We start from the raw sequence: 15614 nt of genomic DNA, 5'->3' as shown, positions 1-15614 counted from the left end.
TACCATTTCTCCCATTCCTGCAGTGATCTCATTGATAATTCAAAAAAGCCCCTAGGAAATCTGGGGATTTGCTGTGCTTATCTGCAGTCCTGTAGGGATATCATTAAGATTGACATACATAAAATGCCTGGCTTTCTCATGCATTAAACTTTAACTTGTGAGAAAGCAGAAGATAAGATGATGCAGAACCTGCAAAGCAGATGTATTCAGAGCTTAAGACTTGTTGCTTTCTGCTCCTGTCTCATTAGCCCCTTTTGGGATGATAGGCTACATTCTTATGGCTTATAAGGTTCTCAACTAATAGATAGCTCTCAAATGTATACTTCTATCATAGACCTCTCTTTTATATTTCCTATAATAATACATCAAACCACTTATGTAATGTCTCATTCAGATGATCTGTATTTCAAAGGTACCATGTGGAGAACCAAGCTCATCCTTGGATTGTTGCTTGCTTGCATTCTAAATGGCCAGCTTCCTTTTACCTCCTGTAAGACTATTTAAATGCCATCCACCTGATGAGAGCAGGTTCACTTCCCTCTTCCCATGCCTCAGTGTCTCTCCAGCTACCTCACAGGCTCTGAGACAAAATACATGGCTTTGTACCTGGTGGAAAAGTATTAGCCTAACTAAAATTCAACCTCAGGCCCTCCAGTATGTTTTTAAACCAAAGGTCTTTGCTACACACAGAGAATCTATAGAACTCCTTCAACTTTTATACCAAAAATCTGCCCTAAAATAGTTCTGGTTTTGTGCTTTTCTTTTTTTCTAACACCTTTCTTCGAAATAGACCTTTAAAACTTCATGAACATAGAAGAAAAGGAACAAAACACCAGCAGAAGTAAGCTTGGCAATTCAGAGTTGAGTGAATATTATAGACTGGGGCTCAGGAGTAACACCATTTAGGGAAGATTAGTGTCACCGTTCACTGCCTTGTAGTTTTAAGTAGCTTGCTGTATGATGTCATGTTTTTATTTTCTTATCTGTGACATCTATGGACAGTTGTGTGGGTCACATGGGAGAATGTAGGGAGAGCTTAGGAGATTCCTGTCACTACTCACATGGTATGAGCTACTTTATCACCTTCCAAATTGATAAGATTTTATTGCAGAGACAAGCCTCCAAGCTTAATATCAAGAATGACACAACTCCCTTGCAGTAAAAACATTTGAGTAGTTTCTATGGGGACAAACACACCCAGGCACACAAAAACATGACTGTGGCTTAACAGGTCCCTGTCACTAGAACAGTCCAAAATCTTTGCTATCCCCTTATGGTCCCTGATAGAAACACAAGTCAGAAGTTCAAGGCATCAATATGGATACAAGTATCTGTTTTGTTCTAAAATAGCCAACTGACAGGGCAGGAGGAGGGAGAGCAACGGGAAGATTTGTCTTTCCCATAGCCTGTGCGTTGGTTTTGGCGGTAGAGTTGGGCTTGAAGTGAAATTACCCAGAGAGTACACTGAATTATTGCCCTCCTTCTTTCAGAGTGCTTCTTGAATGTGGTGGGATTGTGTAAACTGGGGAGATGGGTGGATTACTAACCATATTTTCATAACTCACAAAAATACTCCCACTACTTGATATGGTTCTTTACCGTTGGTGTTGATTAAAAAGAATATATCATACAAAAGAGTGGCAATGCCTCTGAAGACTGACGTTGCAAAGTTAATAGAAGTGTGATGAATTGCCACTAAAGGGCAATGGGGCAGTGTCCTCTTACTTCACTTCCATTTTCCTGATGCACTGAAGTGTGATTGTGTGCAGAGCAGTGTCATCTCCTTGACACAGTATTTCATTGAAAGGGTGCCATAACACTGATCAATCTATACACATGCCACTGTGTGAGTACAGTGTCCAGAAGTGTTATGTTTAAAGAAATGGACTTTTTGAAATAAAACACTGTTTACAGGACACCCCATCATGTAGCCAATCGAAAGTGTCTAATATAAACATTAACCAAAAATAAATAGGGCTCGATCACATAGAAATTTGTTCCAACCTGCCTGTAAGATTGAGTACATGGAATGTTCAATATTCTCTTTATTGATATGGGTTTGTAGACACATTTAATGAGAAAATAAAAGAGTCACTCACTTAAAAATACTCACATGTTGTATTTATTTGATTGACTTGTTAAAAACAAGCTAACCTTGAGTTGCTTTAAATTTTCAAAATTTTTTCATCATCAGTTTAAGACTAACTTCTTTATGTTGTGTCCTGCTCAGAATAGAATTTTTCAAGCAGTTGTTTGATTCGTCTTCTTCATAATGTAATATACGTGGTGTCCCGAGCATACAGAGATGATTTGGTTGGGTCAGTCTTTTAGCTAATGCTACTGTCCTATCTCACTGATTTTTCATGATATTCTTACTATACAGACTTTATCATTTACTATGTGTATATCCTTGTTTTACCCTCAGTTAGATGTGTAGTTGGATAGTCTTTGAGATTTCTCTCAGTTCTGAGCTTTAGTAGCTGTAAAAGGCCTTTAGTGGGAAAATATCCCCAGGTATTATGGTATATTTGTCTTACTCAACAAGGAAATTAGCTGTGGATATTTACTTGGCTGGTTAATCATTATTTCCTCCATCTGTGTGTAGAAATTAAATATAGTATGTTTTTTTTGTATGAGTACCTATATATGTGTTGAATGCCTGCATGCTTGTTCTTATCTATGAGAGTACAGGCATATCCAGGTAGTCATACATGTCTTTTCTTTATATGTGTGTATAGAAGCTAAAGTTTGAGGTCACATGTCGATTTAGATTGCTTTCCACATTCTTTATTAAGGCAGGTCTCTTACTAAATCTTGAGCTCACTTTCAGATAACAGATAACTTGCTATGAGGTCACCTATCTCTGCCTTCTGAGCACTGAGATTTGAGGCTGGCTAGTTTTTATGTGGCTGTTAGGAACCCAACTGCAATCCATGCATGCATATCAAGCACTTTTTCCACTCAGCCATCTCTTATCCTCTTCATATTATTTTTAAATGTCTCATCCATACAAAGACACAGGTGAACTGTGTACGGTGTGCAGCCATACTTGGACACCTTGCATCCTTGCTTGTTCTACCTCCAAAGATGTTACATAGTCCTCTTGGTTCATTCCCAGTGCACTGGGTCATTTCTCTTTCCATATTAGAGTTCTTCTCTAGCCTTTTGTATTCATCAGGGTAATTGTTGGCCATGCCTGTGTTGACCTTCTGCAGTTATTTGCATTGTTTGAGTTGCATCATCTTCTCCTTAGTACTTAGAAGAGTGTGTTATAAGTTGCTATGTGGCATAGATTTTAATACTAAGCAGCATGAAAGCACTGGCCAAGTGAATAGGAATATGGCAGGTACAGTTGCCTGAGTGAGCATCTTAGACACCACCTAGGCAGCTCTTCAGGAGAAAAGGTGTTAGGAAAAAATTTCCCCATGATTCAGAGTCTAATTTTCAATCTTATGACCAATGGCTTTACCAACAATGAGGATTTATACATTTATGTTACTAAGATGTTAGAGGGTTTTAATTCTGACTGTATCTAAGAAAGAGAGCCAGAAATAGGGGACTCAAACGAACCTGTTAGTAACCAAGTTGTATCTGAGAACTAGGCAATACAGCATGTTTTTTGTTTCTGCCTTTTGAGAGAGGGGGCAGAGAAAGAAAGAAAGAAAGAAAGAAAGAAAGAAAGAAAGAAAGAAAGAAAGAAAGAAGAAAGAAAGAAAGAGGGAGATAGAGAGAGTGTTAACATGAAAGAACATGAAATTCAGTGTAGGTAGGGAGGTGGAAATGACCAAAAAAGAAGAAAATGAATATGAACAAAACAAATTATATGAAAGACTGATAAAAGTAAATTAATTACTAAAAAGACAATATATATATATTAGGTACAGGTACAGGTATAGATATCTCCTGAATTAAACCTTAGGTGCTCTGTTTTCTCCCAGAAACCATTTCCTTAGAGACAGTTAAATAAAGTCCTATTACTCTGCACTCCATACACAGCTACATTCTCAGCTTTTAACTGAAACCTTGCTAGGAAATAGGGAAAACACTTTGCAGACTAGCCCTGACATTTGAAGACACTAATGGAAGACAAACTTGATTTCTTTTCCTGATAGAATTATAAGGTTGATGGAAATGGGAAACACAGTAGATGGCATATAATACGTTTATTTTAACGAATAATTGACAGAATATTTTTCATGACATTTTACTTTATAAAGAAATTCATAATGCTTTAAGATTCATCATGAACATTTGAGTTTGGAACTGCGTACACTACAGTACACATGGAGAAATAATGTAACTGCCACTTGTAAGAAGTGAAAATACTAACCTTTAAACTGCAGAATGTCTGATTTAGGATGGAGAAGGGATGAGTCACAGATAATTTTGATAAATAATTTAAACACAATAAAAATAAGATAACCTCTAGAAAGAAACCTTAGTATATAGAATCAGACCCAGTTCATTATATGAATTCATGAAGACAGCAGCCAGGTTAAAATGTTGGATCCCTTGTCTAAAAAAGTTTATGTATCTTCATGTGTATTTCCTTGTGTGGGTTCAAGTATACAGTTATATATATCTGTGTGTGAGTTCACATGTCCAGTTATATGTGTATACCTGTATGTGATCAAGCGTGAAAGTACCTTTATGTGGATGCTAGAGTTTTATGTCAAGTATCATTTTCAAGCATGTTGCCTGCCTCCTTTGAGATAGGTTCTCTCTTTATCCTAGAGCTCTAATGACTTAAGATAGTTTGTCTGGCCAGTGGGCCTCAGGGATCATACTGTCTCCCATTTGCCAGCACTAGGATTAAAAATGTGTGCCACTTCACCTTGCATTTTAACGTGGATTCTGGGACTTAAACCCAGGTCCTTGTCCTTGCAAGACAATGACTTTACTGACTGAGCCATCTCCTTAGGCTAAAACCAGTTGATTTCATTTGATGTTTTACTAATGGTGAGTGGTGCCTCCTCTTGCTGGATGACTATTGTACATAAGTGCAGAAAAACCCATGTTTATGTGTCATGGGCTAGGCATCTGTCTAAAAATGTATGGAGTTTGCCTGGTAGAGATGTGACACTTTCAATGCAGTCTTGTAATATTGCTGTATGCATTTAGGTATATAAAAGCGGATATAATTCACTAGTTGAGTTCATGAACATGTCAGCCAAATTCAGATGCAGAAACAAACAGATTAGATTGATTTATTTTCTGTCTATCAAATAGAAAAATGTATTCAAAGACTCATATTCTTTTTTTTAAGGTTTTCTTTTTTCTATTCTATATTTTATGATTTTATTTATTTACATTTCAGATGTTTTCCCCTTTCCCCATTCCCTCCCCATCCCCCTCTTAATTCCACATCCCATTCCTCCTCCTCATTTTTTGCTCTTGTACCATTTAAATCACATGCAAGTATTAAGGTCAGTTTTAGATTGAGGAACTAGCAACACAATAGATGAAAATAATCAAAGAACAAGCAAGACAATAAACACAGATAGTCAAAGAACAACAGGACAATAAACAGAGTCCCATGACTACTCCCATGATCTCTATTTCTAAGGGCTTCTCATATTATTTTATAAAAGATAAAATTATTATTATAGATTCAGAAATTTCTTGGAAAATAGATAAAACAGAACAATGTAACTAAAGTTAATACCGCTTTTAATAGGTCCATGACTCTTCCCCAACAAATGTCATTCAAGGGTCTCAGTTACAAAATTATCTCCTCTTTTTGAGCTCCGAATATAGGTCTGACTTTAATACATGTCTTTGTAAGGTGTGTGTATGTGTGTGCCCATGCATGTGCACATGCATGCTCAAGTACACATGCATACGCAATGGTGCACAGGTATGTAACCTGGGCATGTGGATGAAGTCTGGAGAGGTCAAAAGATCATAAGATCTGCCCTTCTCTCATACTTCCTTTGAGTCACAGATTCTCTCTGTACCTGAGGCTCACATTTTTCTTGGCTATGCTATAAACGAGGAAACCCCATTGGCTCTCTTGTCTCTATCTCCCTTGGAACTATAGCTACAACTTAAGTGGGAAGCATGGGTCCAGGATCCAAACTCTAGCCCTTTTTATTGGTCAGCAAGTACTCTTACCACACAGCCATCTTGGAAGCCACCAAAATCTTAGCCTTAATCCTCTTTTATCAAAAAAAAAAAGAGTAAAGTAACACCAATATATTTCTCTCTATTCCCTTCCTAAAAAAAAAATTAATAAATTAATGAGTCCTATGAATTGAAATCAAGAAGAATTCTGTGGGATTACAACATTGGTAGGATAATTTTCTCTTGTGTCATTTGTTTGAGACAAGCTCCAGTAAGTCTTTTGTCTCAGAATCATGTATTGATAAATCAGTTCGTGTAGACAACCACAATGTTCATGAAAGTGTGACTAAGCTGAAAGCATGTTTCACAGGTGATACATGTCTACCCTCACATATCATTATAGAGGTGGTCCAAGGAAATCAAGATAATCTAGCACCAAGAAGTCATTCAGGGACTCAGTCCCTTCTCTCTTGGTACTCTACTTTCTCCAGAATGATAGCTTTCTAGCCCAAAGAGACCACTGATCACCTACCAGTATCCATTATGTGTCAATCATAGCTACTCATTGGCCTTCTGCCCTTGAGATTCAGCCATATCCAGTCTCTCCTACAGAGGAATGACTCATCTTTCAGTGCCACTCCTACAGCTGGAACTATTTCCCACCATACAAACTCAGACTCCCTACCTAGCTGCTGATGCTCCCTGCCTTAATCCTGCACTGGCAATTAGGAGCCCTCCTATCCTCCCTCACAGACTTCAGGCAGCTCGCACAGGACCACTCCTTTGAATGCTCTGGCTCCCGCATCCTTTTTATCTTTTGTTAAAAAAAATAATGCCTTTCATTTCCGTTCCCCTAGACTTTGTGTTTGTGTTTGAAGTCCTTTTCCTGTTAATGACCTCACAGTGGATGTTCCCCTTAATTGAACACAAAACAACAAAGCCAAAGACATCGCCCTCCTGCATCTCATGCCTGTTAGTTTCTTATTAAAGTACCACTGGATGCACAAACAGCTGTTTTCAGGGACCTTTTTAGTTCTACAAAGAAAATATAATGGTTAAGCCTATTAAGGACTCTAGCAAGCAGAACTGGATGTTTTCAGAAATCTTCACTCCTGGTGGGATCCTAAAGAATAAGAATATATATTTGGGGACAATATCAATCAAAAATATTCCTTTTTGTCTATGTGATAAAGTGGACTTAGTATAATGGCTTAATCCTTGCACTTGGTCCAAGTGCCTTTGATCTCAACTATTCCAATAGCCCAGGCACAAAAAGCAAACGTTCCTTTCAGAATGCCATGTTAAGGGCAGAAGGCAAATTGATAATCAGATTCTCCCATGGCAGGGTCTGACAGATACGATCACAATCATTTGCTTTCAAAACTCTCTTGTTGGTTAGCTGTAGGCAAGCATCTTCTATTTCGCTTTCTCCTCTCACTTCAGGGTGCTTTGTCCCTTCCTCTCGAATACTATTAATATTTGCCTTTTTGCAATTGAAGGTAGATATAGGTGTGATTTATCTTGGGAGAAGCCATTCAACATATTATCTCCTTTAAGTCTCCATTGGAGATGCTCTTGTAGACTATTGGCTCTGGCTTCAAATGCATAAGATGGATTTGAACATTTCTGTTCGTCTGGAAGGTGACAGCAAAGTATTTTCTTTCAGGTGATTGTATCTGCAATTAAATTATTTTTTAGTATAATACAAAAAATGTGAAACGTCAAGATGTGAATCCAACATTTGACATCACAATAGAGCATAATTCTTTACAAATGTGTTGGACAGCATTCATAGCTATCCCGGAAAACAAACTGTGGTCCATGGGCAGCAGGTTTTACCAGTTTTCAAGGTTCAGGTTAGATACTTCCAGTTTCTAAGCCTCTAGGAGTAACCAACCATTCCCAGCATAGTTGATTAAATTTAAGGTTCACCCTGTGAGACTGAAGCCATGCCTGACTCTGTTCAGGTGAATAAGAACCTGAGACCATGGATCTGAAGAAAAAACAAACAAATACAATTCCTCTGCTAAAGGAAAATTCTACAGGTGAATTAGTTAATCTGGTTTATGCTCCTGGCAGGTCGTTCTTCCAGCTACCCACCAGCGCCCTCTGGATTCTCAAATGGAGGACACACACACACACACACACCAGCTAATTTTGATATGCCTTAACTAGCTCTCAGTGGTTGGGTACTTCCAAATCTCCGGACTGCTAGCACATTCTCACCTCCAATGTTCCTAAGTCAACTTGCTAAATCAATATTTCATCTCTGCTACCTCAGACCCAATCAGGACCACTTTCCCGAATTCTTATATGGCTGGATGCTTTCTTTCCTGCCGCCCTTAGCCCTTACCTCTTATCCCTCTGCTTTGCTGTCATGGAGGTTCTGCCTCTCTCAATCTCTTGCCCTAGCAATTTAAAAGTCCACCCTGTCTCCCTTTATTATCAATCGAAGCCAGCTGGGGGCAGGGATCCTCAGGTCTGGAACCGCGGGCCCTTGGGGAGCCGAAATAAGACAAAACATTAGAACCAATTCCCAAAGGAAAATAACAATAAAATTATTCCTAAAGACATTCTGCTATACTCATAGATCAGGGTCTCACTGAGCCATCTTCTGAGAAGCTTCTTCCTACAGTAGATGGCAACTAATATGGAGACCCATAGCTGAACAGTATGGAGAGAGCGAATGACCCTGGAACACTGGGTGCTATATGGGATGTCTTCACCAACTCTCTCCCTCCAGGGCTCAAAGATCTATGTGGAAAAGGAAGACGAAAGATAGAACACTAATAATGCACAATACGAAGGAAATTGTGTGTTCTAGGCATAATAGGATGTGTGCTTGTGTGTGTGTGTTTCTGTATGTGTGTACACGCTTTCCTTTCTAGTGCTCTGTGTTCCTTTTTTGTTATTTGTTGGTTCAATTTCTTGTATTCTTGTTCTTTTTTTTTAATTTTCCTATTGGATTTCTTAATGGCTTGAGGTGGGAAGAGTAGGAAGGTAGAGGGGATCTAGGAAGAAATAAAGGAGAAAAAAATGATCAGAATATAGCATATAAATTTTTAATTAAAATGGAAATAAAGAGCACATAGATTGCAAAATAATGAAGCAACTTTTCAAAATAGGAGTATGGATCAGAAACAAAGTCAGGACTGACAGTGGATTGGTGAGTTAGAGTATTCAAAAGCCATGGTCATTATTTGGGGACATACGTTTTACTGAAAATGGATTTTCAAACATACAATATATTTTGATTGCATTTTCCTCTTTTCCTCCTCCTAGTTCCTATCTACCTCTTCTCCCATCCCTAGCCACACCCTTTCAGTCTATCCTTAGAAAGCAAGCAGGTAGCTAGGACAAGTAATAAATTTAAAAAAAGCAAGACAAAACAACCTTGACAGTGAAAACAAAACAACAGTAAGTCAAGTCAAAAACAAAGAAGTTGAAATAGTACAAAACAACCAAACAAGGAGAAAAGCCAATGAAAAAGCACAAATAAATGAAGACAGATACATATGCATACATGTCTCCCTACATAGGAATCCCACAGAAACACAAAACTAGAAGCTATAATAATATACACCAAGGGTCTATAGGCTTCTATCTTTCTCTTTCTCTCTCTTTCTTTCTCATTGTTTTTGTCTTTGTTTAAAACAATAACAATATTCTTAAACAAAGGACCTCCAAAATACCATTGAGTTCATTTTATATTGGCCATCTACCTCAGGGCAGCAGGCCTACCCTTAAGAGTGATTTATTCCATGCAAATATTAAGGTCAGTTCTAGGTTGAGGAACTAGCAATACCATAGATACAATCAAGGAACAAGCAAGACAATAAACACAAATAGTCAACGAACAAGCAGGGCAATAAACAAAATTCTGTGGACACTCCCATGATCACTGTTTCTAGGGCCATATCAGGATGACCAAAATATCTGAATCAACTTCCCTGTCCTAGCCCAAAGTCATTTTCATGTCTGAAGCCTACTTCCTTGTTCTAGCCTAAAATTTAGATTCCTGTCTGAAATTACTTCTTTGTTCTAGCCTAAGATTTAGATTCATGCCTGAAGTTACTTCTTTGTTCTAGCCTAATGTACTTAAAATGGTATAAAATCAAAAAGGAGGAGGGGGATGGCATAGGAGGTTTCTAGGGAGGGGAAATGGGAAAGGAAGATGACATTTGAAATGTAAATAAATAAAATATCCAATAAAAAAAAGTGATTTATTCCCTAGTGAGACTTTCTTGGAGAAAACTAAGTTTTCATTTGCAAGTGGTTGTCAGTTGGAGATAGCTTCTGGGTTTTAGAGATGGGGACACATTTCCACTTTTGCTCTCAGCTCTAGGATCCCATCTGTATAGACCCTGTGTTTGCTGCCTTAGTCTCTGTGAGTCCATGTGAACACCAGCCCTGTTGTTTGTAGAAGGCTTTGATCCTTCCTGGCTCTTACACACTTTCTGCTTCCTCTTCCTTGAGGTTTACTAAGCCCTGAGGGAAGAGATTTGATCTAAGTATCTATTTTATGGCTGAGAGATTCAGTGTGTCTCAGTCCCTGCATGTTGTCTGTCTATGAATCTCTGCATTTTTTCCCATTCGCCATGGGAGGAAGCTTCTCTAATGGTGACTGAACAAGGCATAGATCTATGGGGAAAGCAGAATGTCCTTAGGAGTCATGTTACTGCTATGTTCCTTTAAACATTAATTTTAAAGTTTAGCAGAACTGTAGTATTTGGTTGTCTTCCTAGGTCCCTACTTGATATTCCTCTAGTCCCCAAACTACCTAGTCTCAGACCTTGAACACCCACGCAGCATGGGGTACGGAGTCTACCTATCCTAGAATCAGATGTTGGTTGATGATTTCCACACGTTTTATGCCACTATTACACCAGCATGTCTTGCAGGTAGATCACTATTGTAGATCAAAAGGTTTGTAACTGGGTTGGCATTGATATTTCTCTTTTGGTAGCATGCAAAACACTTTCCAGTACCGTGTATACTAATCAATAGGAGTGAAAGCTCTCAGTAGGCACCAGGTCAACATCTTCATGTTCCATGAGTTGTGTAGGTGTTGTCTTTGGTTTGTGAAGAGCCTCCAATAGATTTGACCATAGTCTGGGTTGTTGAGAGATTCCCATGGGACCCCTTTGGGTAGATGGGACCCATTTCTGGTACTAGAAGCTACATTTGTTGGCAAGCGATCTCCAGCTGGGCCTCTGTCTTTCCCATTATTTGGTGATTTTTATTTAGATCACTGTGGTGGTTTGAATAGGTATGGCCACCTTAGACTCATGTGTTTGAATGCTTGGCCCATGGGGAGTGGCACTAGTAGGTGGTATAGACTAGTGGCACTAGTAGGAGGTAGGTGAAGTCCTGCTGGAGGAAATGTGTTATGGTAGGGGTGGACTTTTAAGTCTTCTATGCTCAAACTCTGCCCAGTGTGGTACACAGTCTCCTGCTGTCTTCAGATCAAGATGTAGAACTCTCAGCTCCTTCACCAGGACCATGTCTGCTTGCACACTGCTATGTTCTCTGCCAGGGTAATAATGAACTAAACCTCTGAAACTAAAAGATCCCCAATTAAACGTTTTCTTTCATAAAAGTTCCCTTGGTCATGGTGTCTCTTCACAGGAACAAAACCCAAAGCAAGATAATCAATCACCTTCATGTCTGTAAAGGTTATAGAAATCTTCTACTGTATTAATTTTCACATGATCCATCAAATGGCCCTTAGTTTTAGCTGTCCTTCCACATATTCTCTCTCTCATCCCACTCTTTATTTCTCCTCCCTGTTTGGCCCTCCTATTCCAGTGTCCTCCTCAATTGTCCATCCATAACTACCCACTTCATAAAGAGAAGCATCCCTGTCCCCTAGTCCCTTACTCTCTACCTAACCTATGTGGCTATAGGGATTGTAGTATGCTTACCAATGGCATAACAGTTAATATCTATATATACATGAGCACATACCATATTTGCCTTTCTGAATCTTGGTTAACTCACTCAGGATGATTTTTTTCTAGTTCCATCCACTTATATGTGAATTTCATTTTTAAAGGCCTAGCAATATTTCATGTAAATGTACCACAATTTCTTTCTTCATTCACCCTTTAACACACATCCCATTTGTTTCTAGTATCTGGCTCTTATTAATATAGGAATAATGAACATGGAGGAGCAAGTGTTTCTTAGTAGTATAACTAGATCTTGAGGATAAATCAATTCCCATCTACCCAATGAACCAAAACACAGACTTGCATAGTAGCCACTATACAGAATCTGCATTCTCACCATTAATGGATGAGTGTTCCCCTTATTGCACATCCTTCCAAGCATGAGCTATTATTTGTTTTATTGAGCTAAGCCATTGTGACAGGTAAAAGATGAAACCTTAAAGTAGTTTGATTTGTGTTTCCTTGATAACTAACCCTATTGAGCGTTTCCTTAAGTCCTTCGAAGCCATTTGAGTTTCCTCTTTTGAGAACTCTCTGTTTAGATTTGTGATGAGTTTATTTAACTAGGTTATGTGTTTTCTTTTTTCTTTTTTCCCACTTTTTTATTGAATATTTTATTTCTTTATATTTTAAATGTTATCTCCTTTCCTATTTTCCCCTCCGGAAACCCTCTATCCCATCTTCCCTCTGCTTGTTTCTCTGAGGGTGCTCCACTGACCCACTCCCTCCTCTCCTACCTAAAATTCCCCTACACTGGGGCATCGAGCCTTCACAGGACCAAGGGCCTCTCCTCCCATTGATGCCAGACAAGGCCATCCTCTGCTACATATGCAGCTGGAGCCACGGGTTGCTTCATGTGTACTCTTTGGTTGGTGGTTTAGTTCATGGGAGCACTGGGTGGGTGGGGGGGTCTGGTTGATTGATATTGTTGTTCTTCTTGCAAACCCCCTTGAGCTCCTTCAGTCCTTTCTCTAACTCCTCCATTGGGGATCCCGTCCTCAGTCCAGTAGTTGGCTTCGAGCATCCCTCTCTGTATTTGTCAGACTCTGGCAGTCTCTCAGGAGACAGTTGTGTCAGGCTCCTGTCAGCAAGCACTTCTTGGCATCCGAAATAGTGTTCCGGTTTGGTGTCTATATGTGGGATGGATCCCCAGGTGGAGTAGTCTCTGAATGGCCTTTCCTTCAGTCTCTGCTTCACACTTTGTCTCTGTATTTCCTCCCATGAGTATTTTGTTCCCCCTTCTAAGAAGGACTGAAGCAGCCACACTTTGGTCTTTTTTCTTGAGGTTCATGTGGTCTGTGAATTTTATCTTGGGTATTCTGAGCTTTTGGGCTAATATCCAGTTGTTTTTTTGATTTTCAGCTGTTTTGAGTTCTTTATGTGTTTTAGATTCCAGCCCACTATTGGATGTGGAGATGGAAAAACAAAACAAAACAAAGCCAAACAAAAACAAAATACCTTCTTCCATTCTGTAACCTGACACTTTGTCCAAATGATGCTATCCTTTGCCATACAGAAGCCTTTTGGTTTTATAAGGTCCCATTTATTAATCGTTGTCCTTAGTGCCTGTGCTACCAGACTTCTAATCAGAAAGTCTTTACCTGTGCCAATGAGTTCAAGACTATTTCCCACTTTCTGTTTGATCAGATTCAGTATGTCTGGTTTCATGTTTATTTTTTTGATCCATTTGGAATTTCTGTGCAGGGTAATAAATATGAATCTATTTGCATTCTTCATGCAGGCTTTTATCTAGCACCATTTGTCGAAGATGCTGCCTCCCTACCCCACAGTGTGGTGTATTTTGGCATATATATATATATATATATATATATATATATATATATATATATGTATATATATAAAATCCATAGGTGTTTAGATTTATTTCTGGATCTTCAGTTCAATTCCATTGATAAAAATGTCTGTTTATGTTCTAAAACCATGTTGTTCTTGTTACTATAGTACAATTTGAAGTTGGGTGGTTTTGTGTTGAAATTTTGATTAGAATCACTGCTATTGGTAAGGTGGCAATGTTTACTATGTTAATCCTACTGATCCTTGAGCATAAAAGAACTTTCCATCTTTTGATATCCTCTCTCATTTCTTTTTTTAATGTCCTAAAGTTTTTTTTATATAATACATGTCTTTAAATTGCTTATTAGAGTTATTCCCAAAATAAATTATATTTTTAGGCTGTTTTGAAAGGTATTACTTCCATGACTTCTTTCTTCTTTTTTTTGTTGGATGTTTTATTTACATTTCATATGTTATCCCCTTCCCCATCTCCCACACACCCAGGAAACCCCTATCCCCTCACCCCTCCTCCTGCTTCTCTGTGGATGTACCCCTACCTACCCCCCACTCCCACCTCCCCACCCTCAAATTCCCACCCACTTGGGTGTCCAGCCTCCATGACTTCTTTCTTAATCTATCATTTATAAGGCTGTTTTCCTGTGTTAATTGTGTGTCCTGCTACTTTGCTGAAAGTGTTTATCAGCTCTATGGATTGTCTAATGGGTTTTTGGAGGTCACTTATGTATACAGTCATATCATCTGCAAATAAGATAATTTGACTTCTCTTCCTATTTATATCTCCTTGATCTTCTTCAGTTTTTTTTTTTTTTTTTTTTTTTTGCTCTAGGTAATACTCCAAGTATCATATATCATATTGACTAAATATGGAGAGAGTGGACATGTTTGTTTTGCTCCTGATTTTGGTAAAAACTGATTTTTCTCTTAATGGAAGTTGATGTTGGCTACGGCCTTACTATAAACTTCCTTTATTATGTTTAGGTATGTCCATTATATGTTTAATATTTCCAAGACTTTTGCCATAAAAGTGTATTAGATTTTGTCAAAGACCTTTTCTGCATGTAATGAGATGATCATGTGACTTTAGTCTTTCATTCTATTTGTATGCTGTATTATATTTAGGTGTTTCTTCCTTGATTTCCATTGGCCTTTCTGGTCTGTAACAGATTGTGCTGGCAGTGGCTATCAAATTCTTCTAGGATCCTAATAGTTGTAACTCTTGGGAGTTCTGATTAGATCGTGGTATTTGGTATTAGAAGCTGACAGGGATGGAAATGAACTAGAAGTGGGTGGGGGCTAAGGGATCCACAGATGGGCGGACACCAGGGAGCACAAACAGGATCTGTTTAGTCTCCTGAGAGTGGGGGCAAGATGGAGGATGGAGAGGCCACAGCAGATGGGCCACTAAAGAGCTATGGATGAGATTTGGAGATTGGATTGGAATGGGGTAAAGATATGAAGATCACCTACCTGCTTTTCTGGCCTATCTACTTTCCTAGCAGGTTTGGGCAGCTGGTTCTCAGAGAATGCCTGAGAGAGTTGGCAACTCTGGAAAAGAGACTCCTCCCTTCTAGCTTCCCTCCTTCCCTTAAGGAAGCCTCATGATCTGCTGAAGATGCGAGCAGAGATGAAGGAAGGGCACAGCTAGAAAGCTGGGGATAAGACTGGAGGATTAGATTTGGGAGGGGAGGGAGATCTGCTTTTCTGGCCAGAGTGACTGTTGGACCTTCTTCTAATGGGGTTTAAGAGTAGTGGGAAGAGTTTGTTCGCTATTAATGTAGTGTATCT

The sequence above is a fragment of the Grammomys surdaster genome, unplaced genomic scaffold, assembly GCF_004785775.1.
Source record: "Grammomys surdaster isolate TR1022 unplaced genomic scaffold, NIH_TR_1.0 194, whole genome shotgun sequence".
In the NCBI taxonomy this organism is placed as follows: domain Eukaryota; kingdom Metazoa; phylum Chordata; class Mammalia; order Rodentia; family Muridae; genus Grammomys; species Grammomys surdaster.
The sequence above is the reverse complement of the archived record's forward strand: the minus strand, read 5'-3'. Positions refer to the sequence as shown.